This window comes from Bos javanicus, chromosome 28 (assembly GCF_032452875.1).
Source record: "Bos javanicus breed banteng chromosome 28, ARS-OSU_banteng_1.0, whole genome shotgun sequence".
Classification (NCBI taxonomy): domain Eukaryota; kingdom Metazoa; phylum Chordata; class Mammalia; order Artiodactyla; family Bovidae; genus Bos; species Bos javanicus.
In genome coordinates this window covers 47,002,164-47,015,580 of record NC_083895.1, presented here as the reverse complement: position 1 = coordinate 47,015,580, position 13,417 = coordinate 47,002,164, and the positions used below count along the sequence as shown (strand labels likewise).

At 44.4% G+C, this 13,417-nt stretch overlaps 1 pseudogene; it reads left to right on the top strand.

Annotated features, from left to right (window-relative positions):
- Positions 1 to 9,019: 9,019 nt before the first annotated feature.
- On the top strand, positions 9,020 to 10,235 carry LOC133240697 (S-adenosylmethionine decarboxylase proenzyme-like; annotated as a pseudogene).
- The last annotated feature ends 3,182 nt before the right edge of the window (positions 10,236 to 13,417 follow it).

Genomic DNA, 13,417 nt, shown 5'->3' with positions numbered 1-13,417 from the left:
TCTCTATGCCGTGAGCTGGGTGGTTACCTGAGAAGATCTATCTTGTGTGGACTGGCAGGGTCTTCCTGGAGCCCGTGGGTCACCCCTCTAGGTGCTGTAGGGGGTTGAGGTTGATTTCAAAGACTTGCTACAGTTTCTAAGTGAAATTTATTGCCATAACATCACTCTCGTTAATTTGACCTCTGATGTGCTTTCTTGAGTGGGAGGGAAGGGTCAGACTGCTTCAGTGTGTGCCAGGAAAACTGCCTTTATCCTTGGGCACCCTCAGAGAGCACTGCACACATGCCAGGGCTCTAAACACGCAAATCCTGTCTGTCTTCCATTTTGTAAATAGCAAATCCACATGAGGTTGTGTGATGAAGAAGCAAAGTGCCTCTTCCATGTTGTTAAATAGCCCTGAAGTGCATTTACAACTTGAAGCGTGAGAGATTCAGCAGCTGGGGGCCGAGGCCAAATGGTCTTCTCGGTGGCAGGATTAGGTGTCATTGCAAATCTCACACCTCTGACAGTCCCAGCCATGTGGGATGAGGGCTACACAGGTAGCTATTTAATTTCTAGTCTGTATATAGTATGGCCATAATACGAAACCTTCAGTCAGTTCACTTCAGTTCAGTCGCTCAGTCGTGTCTGACTCTTCGTGACCCCATGAATCGCACCACGCCAGGCCTCCCTGTCCATCACCAACTCCCGGAGTTCACTCAGACTCACGTCCATCGAGTCAGTGATGCCATTCAGCCATCTCATCCTCTGTCGTCCCCTTCTCCTCCTGCCCCCAATCCCTCCCAGCATCAGAGTCTTTTCCAATGAGTCAACTCTTCGCATGAGGTGGCCAAAGTACTGGAGTTTCAGCTTCAGCATCAGTCCTTCCAAAGAAATCCCAGGGCAGATCTCCTTCAGAATGGACTGATTGGAAGAGTCTTCTCCAACACCACAGTTCAAAAGCATCAGTTCTTCAGCGCTCAGCCTTCTTCACAGTCCAACTCTCACGTCCATACATGACCACAAGAAAAACCATAGCCTTGACTAGATGGACCTTTATTGGCAAAGTAATGTCTCTGCTTTTGAATATGCTGTCTAGGTTGGTCATAACTTTCCTTCCAAGGAGTAAGCGTCTTTTAATTTCATGGCTGCAGTCATCATCTGCAGTGATTTTGGAGCCCAAAAACATAAAGTCTGACACTGTTTCCACTGTTTCCCCATCTATTTCCCATGAAGTGATGGGATCAGATGCCATGATCTTAGTTTTCTGAATGTTGAGCTTGAAGCCAACTTTTTCACTCTCCTCTTTCACCTTCATCAAGAGGCTCTTTAGTTCCTCTTCACTTTCTGCCATAAGGGTGGTGTCATCTGCATATCTGAGGTGATTGATATTTCTCCCAGCAATCTAGATTCCAGCTTGTGTTTCTTCCAGTCCAGCGTTTCTCATGATGTGCTCTGCATATAATTTAAATAAGCAGGGTGATAATATACAGCCTTGATGTACTCCTATTTCTATTTGGAACCAGTCTGTTATTCCATGTCCAGTTCTAACTGTTGCTTCCTGACCTGCATACAGATTTCTCAAGAGGCAGGTCAGGTGGTCTGGTATTCCCATCTCTTTCAGAATTTTCCACAGTTTACTGTGATCCACACAGTCAAAGGCTTTGGCATAGTCAATAAAGCAGAAATAGATGTTTTTCTGGAACTCTCTTGCTTTTTCCATGATCCAGCAGATGTTGGCAATTTGATCTCTGGTTCCTCTGCCTTTTCTAAAACCAGCTTGAACATCAGGAAGTTCATGGTTCACATATTGCTGAAGCCTGGCTTGGAGAATTTTGAGCATTACTTTACTAGCATGTGAGATGAGTGCAATTGTGTGGTCGTTTGAGCATTCTTTGGCATTGCCTTTCTTTGGGATTGGAATGAAAACTGACCTTTTCCAGTCCTGTGGCCACTGCTGAGTTTTCCAAATTTGCTGGCATATTGAGTGCAGAACTTTCGCAGCATCATCTTTCAGGATTTGAAACCTTACTGAGCCTATTTAAAAGCATGCTTTTGGAGCTATTTTAAGACATGAGAAGATGTTTATGGTGATACTAAGTTTTAAAAAATGGTAGTATTAAAACTTCTTATTTTGTATGATATCAGTTTTGTTATTTGTATATATGTCCCTGCTAAAATGCTATAGGTGATATCTTTGAGTGAATCCATTATAGGTACTTTCTAATATTTTTCATATGCGTACAATGTGTATGAATTATTTTTACAATAAGAAAAGACATGCTATTGAAATAGCATAAGATTTTAAAAATCTTTATTTTTTAAAATAAAAAATAGACATAGAATGATATAATGAACCCCCATTCATGGACCATCATTCAGCTTCAAAAATTACCAATGATTGGCTACTTTTGTTTCATTGATACTCTTATCTACTCAACTTGCCCACTTTATTATTTTTTAATTAATAGACTAATAATTTTTTTAGAGTTGTTTTAGGTTCATAAAAAGTTAAGCAGAGAATTATGTAGAGTTCCCACATCTCCTTCCTACCCAGTGTCTCCCATTATTAACATCTTGCGTTAGTGTGGTTGGTACATTTGTTACAATTGATGAAACAGTATTGAGAAGTTACTAACTGAAGTCTATAGCTTGTATTAGGGTTCACTCTGTTTTGTACAGTTCTATGAGCATAACTTCTTATTCTACAATTTATAGAGTCAGTTATTCCCAAGACCATGAACATCTGGGCCAAATCTATTTGAAGTTTCTAAACTGCCTTCTAATTATTTAGTCCAGGAACCAGTGAAGTGATGAAAAAGTCTTTGGAACCAACTGAAAATTATAAAGTTGAGAAAACAGAAGACCCTACTAAAAATCACTGAGTGGAGTGGGGTTGTGCTCAGGCGTGTCTGACTCTTTTCGATCCCATGGAAACTGTAGTCCACCAGGCTCTTCCATCTGTGGAATTTGGTGCATAAAAGCAACCTTAGTGCAAGTCATCTTCGCCCAGTGTGGGCGGAGCTGTGGGCTGGGGAAGAGCCTGAGTCCTGCCCTGGTCAGTTTGGCCTGGAGGGCACAGGACTGGCTCTTCAGGGAGCAGTAGCTTATTGAAGCACTGTTGAGGAGGCAGGAGTGGGAAGGAGCCCATAAAACTTTCCACTAGCCTAACTAAAGTTAGACCCTACAAGAGAAGTAAAAAAATACAAAAGTAATGCTTGTGGCAGCCTAATAAATAGAGGATTTCTCAGCGGTGGAATGCGGGTGGGGCGTGTGCCCGGCCATAACCTCGCGGCTGCCCTCAGCTCTTCCCAGACACCTACCAGGCGCTAGTTAGTCACATCCTCCCGTGCTGGGGTCCAGGTAAGGGGTTGCGGAGCAGAGATCATTTCCCCCAGGACCTGTGCAACAAGTCAAGAGTTTAATGCCTCATCCTCCCACCAAGCATTAATAGACTTTGGGATCAATAAGTGTTGACTCAGACCCAAAATCTGTCATGCCAGTTGGTGTAGAGACCACTTCGACTGCTTGATATTCAGCAATATCACCGACTGGCTTTTATTCAGACCCAGGCACGCCAGCACTGGGCTGGGCTGCAGATCTAGTGGGAACAAAACAGACCGAGTCTGTGCCTCATGGCGCTGGTCTCTCACCGTGGACACTGGGGCTCATAAGGGCACTGAGGTCTGCTCCACCTTTATTTTTTCTCCTGGGACCCAGCCTGCCTGCACTCCACCCGATGTGTAACCAGAGTGGGGCAAATCCTTTCATAGACATGCGTAGTCTGCGTTTCCTGACAGTACAGCAGGCCTGAAACCAAAGGCTAAGTGTCCGATTCACCGAATATTCTGCTTATCGTGATGGTGCGGTCCAGCCCATCCTGAGCGGGTGCAGTTACAGAAAGGGCGTGCTGACTGCTCTTTCCAAAACCAGTCACTTCTCACCCAGAGGTGCATACCTGCATACTTCTCCAGGAGAAGCATCAAACTCTCAACTCAGGACCACCTTGACTTCTCAAGATACTTTTCAAGTTAATCTGACAAAACCTACGTATAAAAGCAACTAGTAACTCTGAAAGAGAAAAATAGAAGGGACTAGGTATGCATGATTTAAACATATATTTATGTTTCTGCAGAAAATGGTACCTGGTAAGAGTTCTAGATACAGCCTTACCTCCTTTTCCATAAAGAAACAAAAAAACTGGATACTGTAGAGAATATTTCTGTAAGGTATTACACTTGGTACTTCCAACAGCATGAGGGTTGGCAGTGTAACTGGCCCTATTTTACAGAGTGGGACATCGAGCCCCTTGGGACGTACGTGACTGACATATATTACCAGTCAGCAAGGGGCAAGATGGGCTTCCCTGGTGGCTCAGTGGTAAAGAATCCACCTGCAATGAGACTCAGGAGACACAGGTTCGATTCCTGGGTCGGGTAAATCCCCTGGAGGAGAAAGTGGTAACCCATTCCAGTATTCTTGCCGGGGGATACCACCAAACATACGTGCAAGGGGCAAGATGGGTGTTTTCCCAGCCTCCCTTCCATCCCAGATTAGTTGTTCAAACACTGACAGTCACGAATACAACAGTAGAAAATGTTCCTCTTCCAACTAGTCAAGTCACCTTAGATATTGATATGAATTATTAACTATACGGTTTACTTAGCAATACAAATAAAATTAAAAAAATACACCTTAAAATTAAGAATAAAAAACCAATACATTAAAATGTTACTATACTGAACAAAACTTAGGTAACTGGGAGAGCATTTTGGAAATCACTAGAGAAATTTTGCCCACTATTTGAAAATAAGACAGAACTTTGGGACAAAATTACACTCAGTAAATTTTCTTACTCAAATGGCATGTACATTTCTCTTTCACCAACTCTGCTTTATCATAAATTATGTGAGAACCTATTTTAATGTGTTTTGCTTTAGTTGAGAAGGGAGTGACAGCGATCTTTCGATCCTGTTTGCCTCCTCGGTGGAAAACTGTCGTTAGGAGCAGTTCCAGAGGCAGACGTGCAGGCCTACAGCCTTTCAGAGACGCCGCAGAGGACCTGGAGAGCTGCTGGCAGGCACCTTCATTGAGGCAGCTCTGTCGCATCAGGGCACCTTCCCTTTGCAGTTCATGACTCGGCACCAGATCTCTTTGAAAACTTGCTCTGATTTCCGGAAGAAGCTTTCTATGCTGCAGTATCTCCATTGAGCCACTGACATGGGCCAGAAAATTGCTTTTTAAGTGGTCAGGTGAGGCTGGCAGGTACTTTCAGATCACCAGTGCAGTACAAGGAGCCTAGAAGGATCATGCTGCTGCTGCTGCTGCTAAGTCGCTTCAGTCGTGTCCGACTCTGTGCTGCTGGCAAATTTGGTGTTCTTTCTAGATGCCCCTGGAGAAGGAAATGGCAACTCCCTCCAGTACTCTTGCTTAGAAAATTCCATGGATGGAGGACCCTGGTAGGCTACAGTCCATGGGGTCGCAAAGAGTCAGACACAACTGAACGACTTCACTCTATCTCTCTTCACTCTAGATGCCCGAGACCTAGGGATGGGGTCATGGTCAGGGATGCTGATTGGAAACCATTTCTTCCTGACTGTGGACATTTCAATCTTTCTGCACTCCACATTTCTACTACATTGGTCTATTTTTTGAGCATTGCCTATTTTACTTCCATGCAAATGTTTTCCTACAGTCCACCGTCTCACTGCTGAGAAATAGCTCTAATCCCACCTCCCCCAGGAGCTTTTCCAGATCTTGTCAGTCACCAACCCCTCCCCATAGTTTTGTTCACATCCTGGTGGGCCTTGTGTCTTGGGCTTGCTTTCTCACTGGACTGTGAGCTCTTAGAAGGAAGGCCTCGTTCTTATCCGTCTCTGACTCCCTCCTCCCCATCCCCAGCCTCTACTTTTGGCTCAGTGTGTGGACCTTGAAGGGGCTTCATTGTGCTTGAACAGAAGTAAAGGACATTTGAGATTTTCTCCATCATGTGCTTGATGTTTTCTCTGTCCCATAAACAAGTGGAAATTGGCTTGGGACCTCTGCAGTGGTCCGTGGCCCTTATAAAATCCAAAGGGGAGAGAACCTTGGTTAAAAGAAGAAATGGAGAAAGATCAACTTCTAATTTTCTTTGCCTAAGGTCAGATTATTACTTCTCTGAATTGCTCCAACTTGCTGAAATGGAAACTTCCTTTAATTTGGAATAGATAAGAGTAATTTTGGACAGATAAGATAAGAGCTCTGGGAAGCTATCATTGCTCACTGGTTTGACAGAGATACTGCTACAAAATGATTATGCAAGGCTTTTTTCTGTCTATTTTGAACTATTTTTAAAAAATCTAGGTTATTGATTTAAAAACAGTGGATCAAGATTTCCCTCTGGCACTACTGGGACCCGGAGTGTGCCCAGGGGCCTCTGGTGCTCCAGACAGCCTAGCATTCAGTGGACACAGTGACTCACCGTCTCTTTGGATTCATCTGTTATTACTTGATTACTTGATGGAAATATTGGAGAGAATGAAGTTGTAAACTAGGATGAGGACTTGTAAAGGAGTCACAGACTTACTCAGCCCCCAGGATCCTTCTGTAACGCGTCAAGAGGACTGCGTGTTTCACAGCAGCACGTCATGCTCCTGAGACAGGCCTTGTCATTGCTCTGACTGGGGAGGCATCGCGGCATATCCTATAGTTCCCATGAAAGGCCAAACACAGCCTGTCATGGACAGCCTATGTGCTAGGGACTGTTGAGTTTGGGGATGCAGACACAGAGGAGCTTAGGACACAGGGAGCAAAACGAAGGCATAGGGAGATTCCTGCGCCGTTTCCTTCTGCTTCAGGGCACAGCACAGCCCCCAGAGTGTGCCACCACAGCCTGTCCTTCACCCAGGGGAAGGACGTGCAACCTCTGCTGTCTGCCTGATTTTCCCTCCTCACACCACTTACTCTCCATCATTCCCTTATCCCTCTCGACACATGCAGCACTGTGCCCCGACCCCCTCCTTTATTTTGGAGGTGCTCATTTGGGGAATAAAAAGGAGAGGGAATGACTATGGATGAGACATGGGGTAGAAAGTCTCAGAAAATGAAGCTATCTTTGAGGTCATAAAGGAGGGCTACTCCGCACAGGTAAGGACTCCCGACCAGCTGACTGCAGCGCCACGGTCAGACAGGAGCAGGGACTGCGCTGCTTTCCACTGCTGTGCAGGGGCGAGTTTGAACAAGGTATAGCAAGGTCACGTTCAGCTGTATAAGGTTGGTATTTGAAAGGGGATTGTGTTTAGGAATAGGACTCTTTATGCTCTGGTGGTGAGGGAGGCTGAACTGGGAATGAGGTCCAGTGCAAAATCTTTGTGTGACCTTAGATGTGTTATTGAACTCAAGTCTGTGCCCAACACCCAGCGAGACCAAATAATACCAAAATGTCAGAGTTTGGAGCAGAGAAAATTTTACTGCAGGGCCACGCAAGGAAATGGGTGGCTCATGCAGCAAAGCCCTTTTATAAGAAGGCGAGGAAGAGATGTGGTTAGCTGTTGCAAACTTCTTGGTGTCAGACCCTCTGTTTTTTGAGGTCAGGTCATGATATTCCTGTAAACCTCACCAAAACAAATATTATTCTCAGTTCTGGTAAGAAAGGCCAAGTCCCAAGGCTTGGCTTTCACCCTCTGAGGTCCAGGCCTTGACTAAGGGAGGGAGGTGCCCGTGCAGAACAGTTAGCCTGCCTGAGAGGATTGGTCCACCACCCAGTCTGGGTCCTCCCACCAGTGCTAAGTCCGGCCGAAGAGTCAGATCTTAGATGGGGTGCCTGCAGGGCTAGCAGAGAAGGCAACGGCACCCCACTCCAGTACTCTCGCCTGGAAAATCCCATGGATGGAGGAGCCTGGTAGGCTGCAGTCCATGGGGTCGCGAAGAGTCAGACACGACTGAGCGACTTCACTTTCACTTTTCACTTCCATGCATTGGAGAAGGAAATGGCAACCCACTCCAGTGTTCTTGCCTGGAGAATCCCAGGGACGGGAGAGCCTGGTGGGCTGCGGTCTATGGGGTCGCACAGAGTCGGACACGACTGAAGCGACTTAGCAGCAGCAGCAGGGCAAGATCCCACAGACCCTACCCAGCTGTCATAACTTAGGGAGCCAGGCACCCAGGACCCAGCGGCCCTTAGGTTTTTCATTTCAACTGGAGATAATCACTTGTACCAATAGAAGCACATGTTGTAGCAAATACCAATCAAGTGAATTCCTAGCTCACAACAATTGCCCTTTTTGGAGAATGGCCCCGGCCACAGAGGGGGACCTGAAGGAATGAGGTGCAGTGTCCTGGCAACTTAACCCTGACCTCTGGTCACCTCCTAGGGGTAGCCTGCTGACCTAAGCTGGACCAATTTTTGAAACTTGAACAGAGAGACTGACACTGTTTGAAGCTGTTATTTTAATGGCAGTATCCATATAGTCCAGTTGCTGAGACCTTCATGGATGGCAACCCATGGAGACTGCCTTGCCGTTAGGTCACAGAAGTGGGGATGGTGGGGGGATGCTCCCTGCTGCATCGAGTCCTGGGCCTGGCCAGTGGGCGGATGTGGCAGAGACACAGCCAGCTCTGTGTTCAGCTCTGCAGGACACAGCCCTTGGCCTGACCCAGCCCCCAGGGCATCTGGCGGCCCCACGGCCCCAGGGCCTGAAGGGCCCTGGGAGAAATTGCAACCCACCTCTCACCACACCCTCTGCTGGGGGAACCACTGCGAGCCTGACTACTGGCAGAGCAGAACCCCTAGCTGCTGTGCTAAGTGTCTCGCGATAAGTGTCTGGCACTCAGGGTCATCACTTAGGGCTGCACCCGCCCCACCCCCATCACACGCAGGTCACTTGCTAGCTGCCAGCTCTCCCCCTCAGATGGCAATCAGGGGACGCTGAGACATGGAACTGTGTCTGCCTCTGTTTCCAACAAACTCGTGATCTTTCGTCTCTCTCTGCCCTCAAAAGAAAAAAAAGAAAGTCCAGGTAAATATTATTAATTCTTTCCTTAAAAAAGAGTCAATATAAAATTAAAGCAATAAAAGGAGACTGAATTTTGGTAACACAGTTGAAGTAATTGGTGGCACTCACAGCAAGGAGAGAAAGGATTTAGTTGATTTTCTGTGGCTTTTGGTTGTTTGCTAGTCTTATGGTGATGGAAGTTGCACATTTTTTTTTTAAAGGATCCAAGAAGCTGCTGGACTTTTGGTTCTCCCAGCAGCAACCTGTCACAAACCAAGGATCTGATGAATCTTCAAATCACACCATGATTCCAGTGGGATATATTTTTGAAAGATGTTTTGTAGTTAGTCATGAGTGTGGCAAAAACTGAAACTTATATATTCAGTAAGAACGGCATGTTTGTCTCCAAGAGACAAAGATGTGTGGTACCACCTTCTGCTGAAAGCATTGGTTTCCCTGTTGAACCTTGCACAGAATTATAGTGATTTTGACTCAGTTCAAATTTCTTTTATTCTCCAAAGAATTTAATGAAGCCATCTCATCAAAGGAACCCACCCTGGAATTTACAGGAAGAAATAGTTTCTTAATGTAATTTTCCCAAATGCAGCAGTGTATTGTATAGGACAGATGAATTCTGAGAGTTCATACTGGTATACTCTGGATTTCCCAGAGACTTGGGTAATCAGTCAGCTGGATCAAATCCAGGAAATACTGATGAGTGAGCTTGATGCAGAAGTTAGGGACCAATTTCATGCAAAAGATGGTGCAAAGATGTCATGCATGAAAGCGGAGTTTGTGCTAGGTTCTGTCACTGGTATCACACTGTTCAGTCCTTGTGGGGATTCAGTGAGTGGCATGAAGTCATAGGGAACTTACTGGACTGTTCACGCCATTCCCATAACCAGAATTTTCTCATAGTAGCTTTGACACAAACTTTAGCTAGAACTCTTATAATGACCTGTTTAGGAAAGTTGTGAGTGTTTAAGCCAGGAACATTTTTGACCACCTTGTTTGTAAATCAGAGTTTTAAATGTCCCACACTGCTTTCCTTGCCCCAGAAGATTGAAGTTTAAATGCCTTGATTGACAGAGGGGTTCTATATTTAGTGATTACAATTTTATTTTTACCAATTTGGCTCAGAAATGATAGTAACAGAAGAACTGACTTAGAAAAATGAAGAAAAAATACAAAACACATATAGAAGGAAATGATGGCTCCTGTCTATATATTGATACTGAGGTCCATGCTTTCCACAACCACCACCTCAAGATGCAGAAAGCCCTAGATGTGATGACAGTCTAATCATTTTGGGTTGTATGTATCATTATACTGGGAGTTAGATATCTAGCATGAATGTCCTCTTGTGTGTTTAGATATCCTATACCACTCTTGCTGTGAAACTGAAGTGCTTGTAGAAACAGCACTTTATGAAGCTTTATAACAGATATGAAAACAGTTCAGTTTGGCTTATGCACAGTGTAATATTTCTCCAGGAGTCATCCAAATCCCCATAGACCAAGCTTTGCCCACATTACGTGTTGGCCTCAACCTAACCATCTGGGACTGGTCTATTCAATTGCTGTCAGAATTTTACATTCTGCTTACTGCTACTTTCTGGAATATATTCTTTACTAACATTATTGAAACCAATTTCACTTCATACAGTTTTTTTTTTTTTTTTTGCTATAGCAGTTAGCTTTCCTTCCATGAATCGAGTTCTCCTAAGAAGATGATTGCGGTTATTCCTTTTTTGTATTACTATTTTAACATTATTGCCCCCTGCATTCCTAGTCCTTTAATTGACTTTTCTTACCTGTGTGTCTCCCCTCCCCCCATCAAATAGAGCAATACACTGTCACACTGTGGGTTTATACTAATCTTATCCCCCATAGGGGAGCCTGGGGTAGATCTTGGACTTAATATTCATTTAAGGTTTAGAGAATTTGGCTTCCTTTTAATTGGCATGGGCTCCTTTGAAAGATAGTGACAAAATCAACTTACTTTGTTGATTTTCAGGATGGCCCACTGAGTATTATAGATTGAGAAGTGGGTGAACAGACAGGACTGTGCAGAGATCATATGATGTCTTGTGTTTCCAGTAAATGAGGTTCAGTTCAGTTCACTTCCTTTTCCTGGACTAGGCCTTTACTATTGTATAAAATAGTGGTGTGCAAGGATTTATTATCACTGAGCTTATTATCAGGGAGATTGAGTGTGAAGGTTGTGCTGGATTCAGCACATCAAGCTGGCTTGGGTCATTCACTTTGACTTTTACATTAGTAGCCATTTCCATGAAATTCCAGTGGTAATTTCCTGTAAACCTTGTTTTAAAGCAGAATCAGTGTCTTTTTCATCTTGCGACTTAAAATCCTATAATTTTGTGGTGCGTGTGGTGACATCCACATTCACCTGTTCCCCTCATTGTGTGCTCCCTTCACTGTGGCTTCACAGGATCGGGTGAATAGCTGCACAGGAAGGGAGAGCGCTGTTCATAAAGCACAGTGTACAGTGTTCCTGTATAGTCGACAGGAAATGCCTGGAAACACAGGCTTTCAAGAGTTAGCATCTTTTAGCTATATTGGCAAATACTGTGGGATTTAAGCAGCCAAGAGAACAGCAAAGTTGACCAAATTTTGTATTTCTTCTTGTATTTTTTTATTTTTGTGTTGATGCAGTGATGTCTGGTTTCTTCTGTATTTATAAATGAACCACATTTCATTGGTGTCTCTAAACATAAAATCTACTTTGCTTGAAATCAAGTGGTTGGAATATTGTTTTGACTTAAAGCATATTATTGATTGAAACCTTCATTTAAGAAGCTTTCAATCAATGTGATCAGTACTTGATTCTGTAATTAGCACAGCACCTAATGTTTTGGTGTCCTGGTTTTGAGGATCAGTGTTCAGAGTAGATTTTGTTTTTATACAGTATTTACTGGATATGATAACATTTGTTGGCTCAAAGTCTGTTTTTTCCTTCTTATCAATTTAAGAATTATATCCAATGTTGAAAAACTGTACACTCTGATACACACTGCAGCAAAGCCTGGAAAAGTGGTAACTGTAGATTACGTAGGGATATAAGTTAATCTTAGTATAATCGAAGAGAGAACATTTGGTGCCATAATTTCTGCCTTCACGGTGTTGGATTTAAACCAGTTGAAATGCATTTCTCTACAATGTAAGTATCGGTGAAAGTTTGCTCGATTAAAATGTGCCTACAAGTTTGTTTTCTTTACAGTGGATGCCCAGTCCTGTGCATCCATTGCCACCAGTTACCTATTAGCTATGGACACTTTCCCACCTAACTCCTGAGATAGTGCTTATTCTATTAGAGGAAGAAATGATCTGACGTGGGAGACACTGGTGGTAGAGGATGGGGAAGGGTGTGGTAGGAATCCAGAAGGTGGGCATGGTCTATAGGACCCAGACCTTGGAGAGTGGGCCCTGGAATCCTCAAGGCAGAAGACGCAGAGGTGGTGAAGGCAAACCTCACTTCCTGGTGTCTCTTTGTACCTGTCCTGTGAGCACTGCTCCAGGCTGGGCTCCGTGAGCAGGGCCTGCCTTCAAGGACTTGCCTTTCCTGCAGGGCCACTGGAGTGGACTTACGGCTCGTTTGTATTTGCAAAAGAGGAGTGTTCCCTGTGCCTGTGAATAGTGTTGGCTGCATTTACCTTTGGAAAGGGTCTATCCTGAGGGGACTTACCTTTCCTTTGTGAGAGGAGTCCAGAAGCAGAAGGAATAAGACTCCTCCTCACCCGAGTGTCCTCCTCAGGTCCCGTGGCTGTTGACCCCTGGGTGACAAGGGTGGATTTCCTCTGGAGCTTACAGGTGGGCAGGCAGCAGCACTGACGAGGCTGGTGGCAGTCAAGCCCTGAACTACAGGCAGGACTGAAAAGTGCAGCCCTGGCAATGGGCTTGGGATTCTGGTCTTCTGAGCATCCTCTCCCTGGACTAGAGAAAATCCTTGCAAAATAAACCATAGGCAGGTGATTCTAATAAAGTCTCTAGCATGATAAGTCATTTCTATATGCCTTAGCCTGGCCTCCTTATCTTTTGTATTATGCAAACAGGAATTTTAGACAGGCATACCTCTTTTATTACACTTCACTTTATTGGGCTTTACAGATTTTTTTTTTTAAACAAATTGAAATTTTGTGGCAACCCTGTGTTGAGCAGATTTGAACAGCATTTTCTCACTTTGTGTCTCTGTGTCACGTTTTGGTAATTCTTGCAATATTTCAAATGTTTTCATTATTATTATATTTGTTTTGGTGATCAGTGATCTTTGATGTCATCATTGCAATTGTTTTGGAACTCCAGGGACCACACCCATGTAAGACAGTCAACTTACTTGATAAATGTTGTGTGTGTTCTGACTGCTCTACTGACAGATGTCTCCCTGTCTCTCTTCCTTGCCTCTGGCCTTCCTATTCCCCGAGACACATGGACCTTGAATTTAGGCCA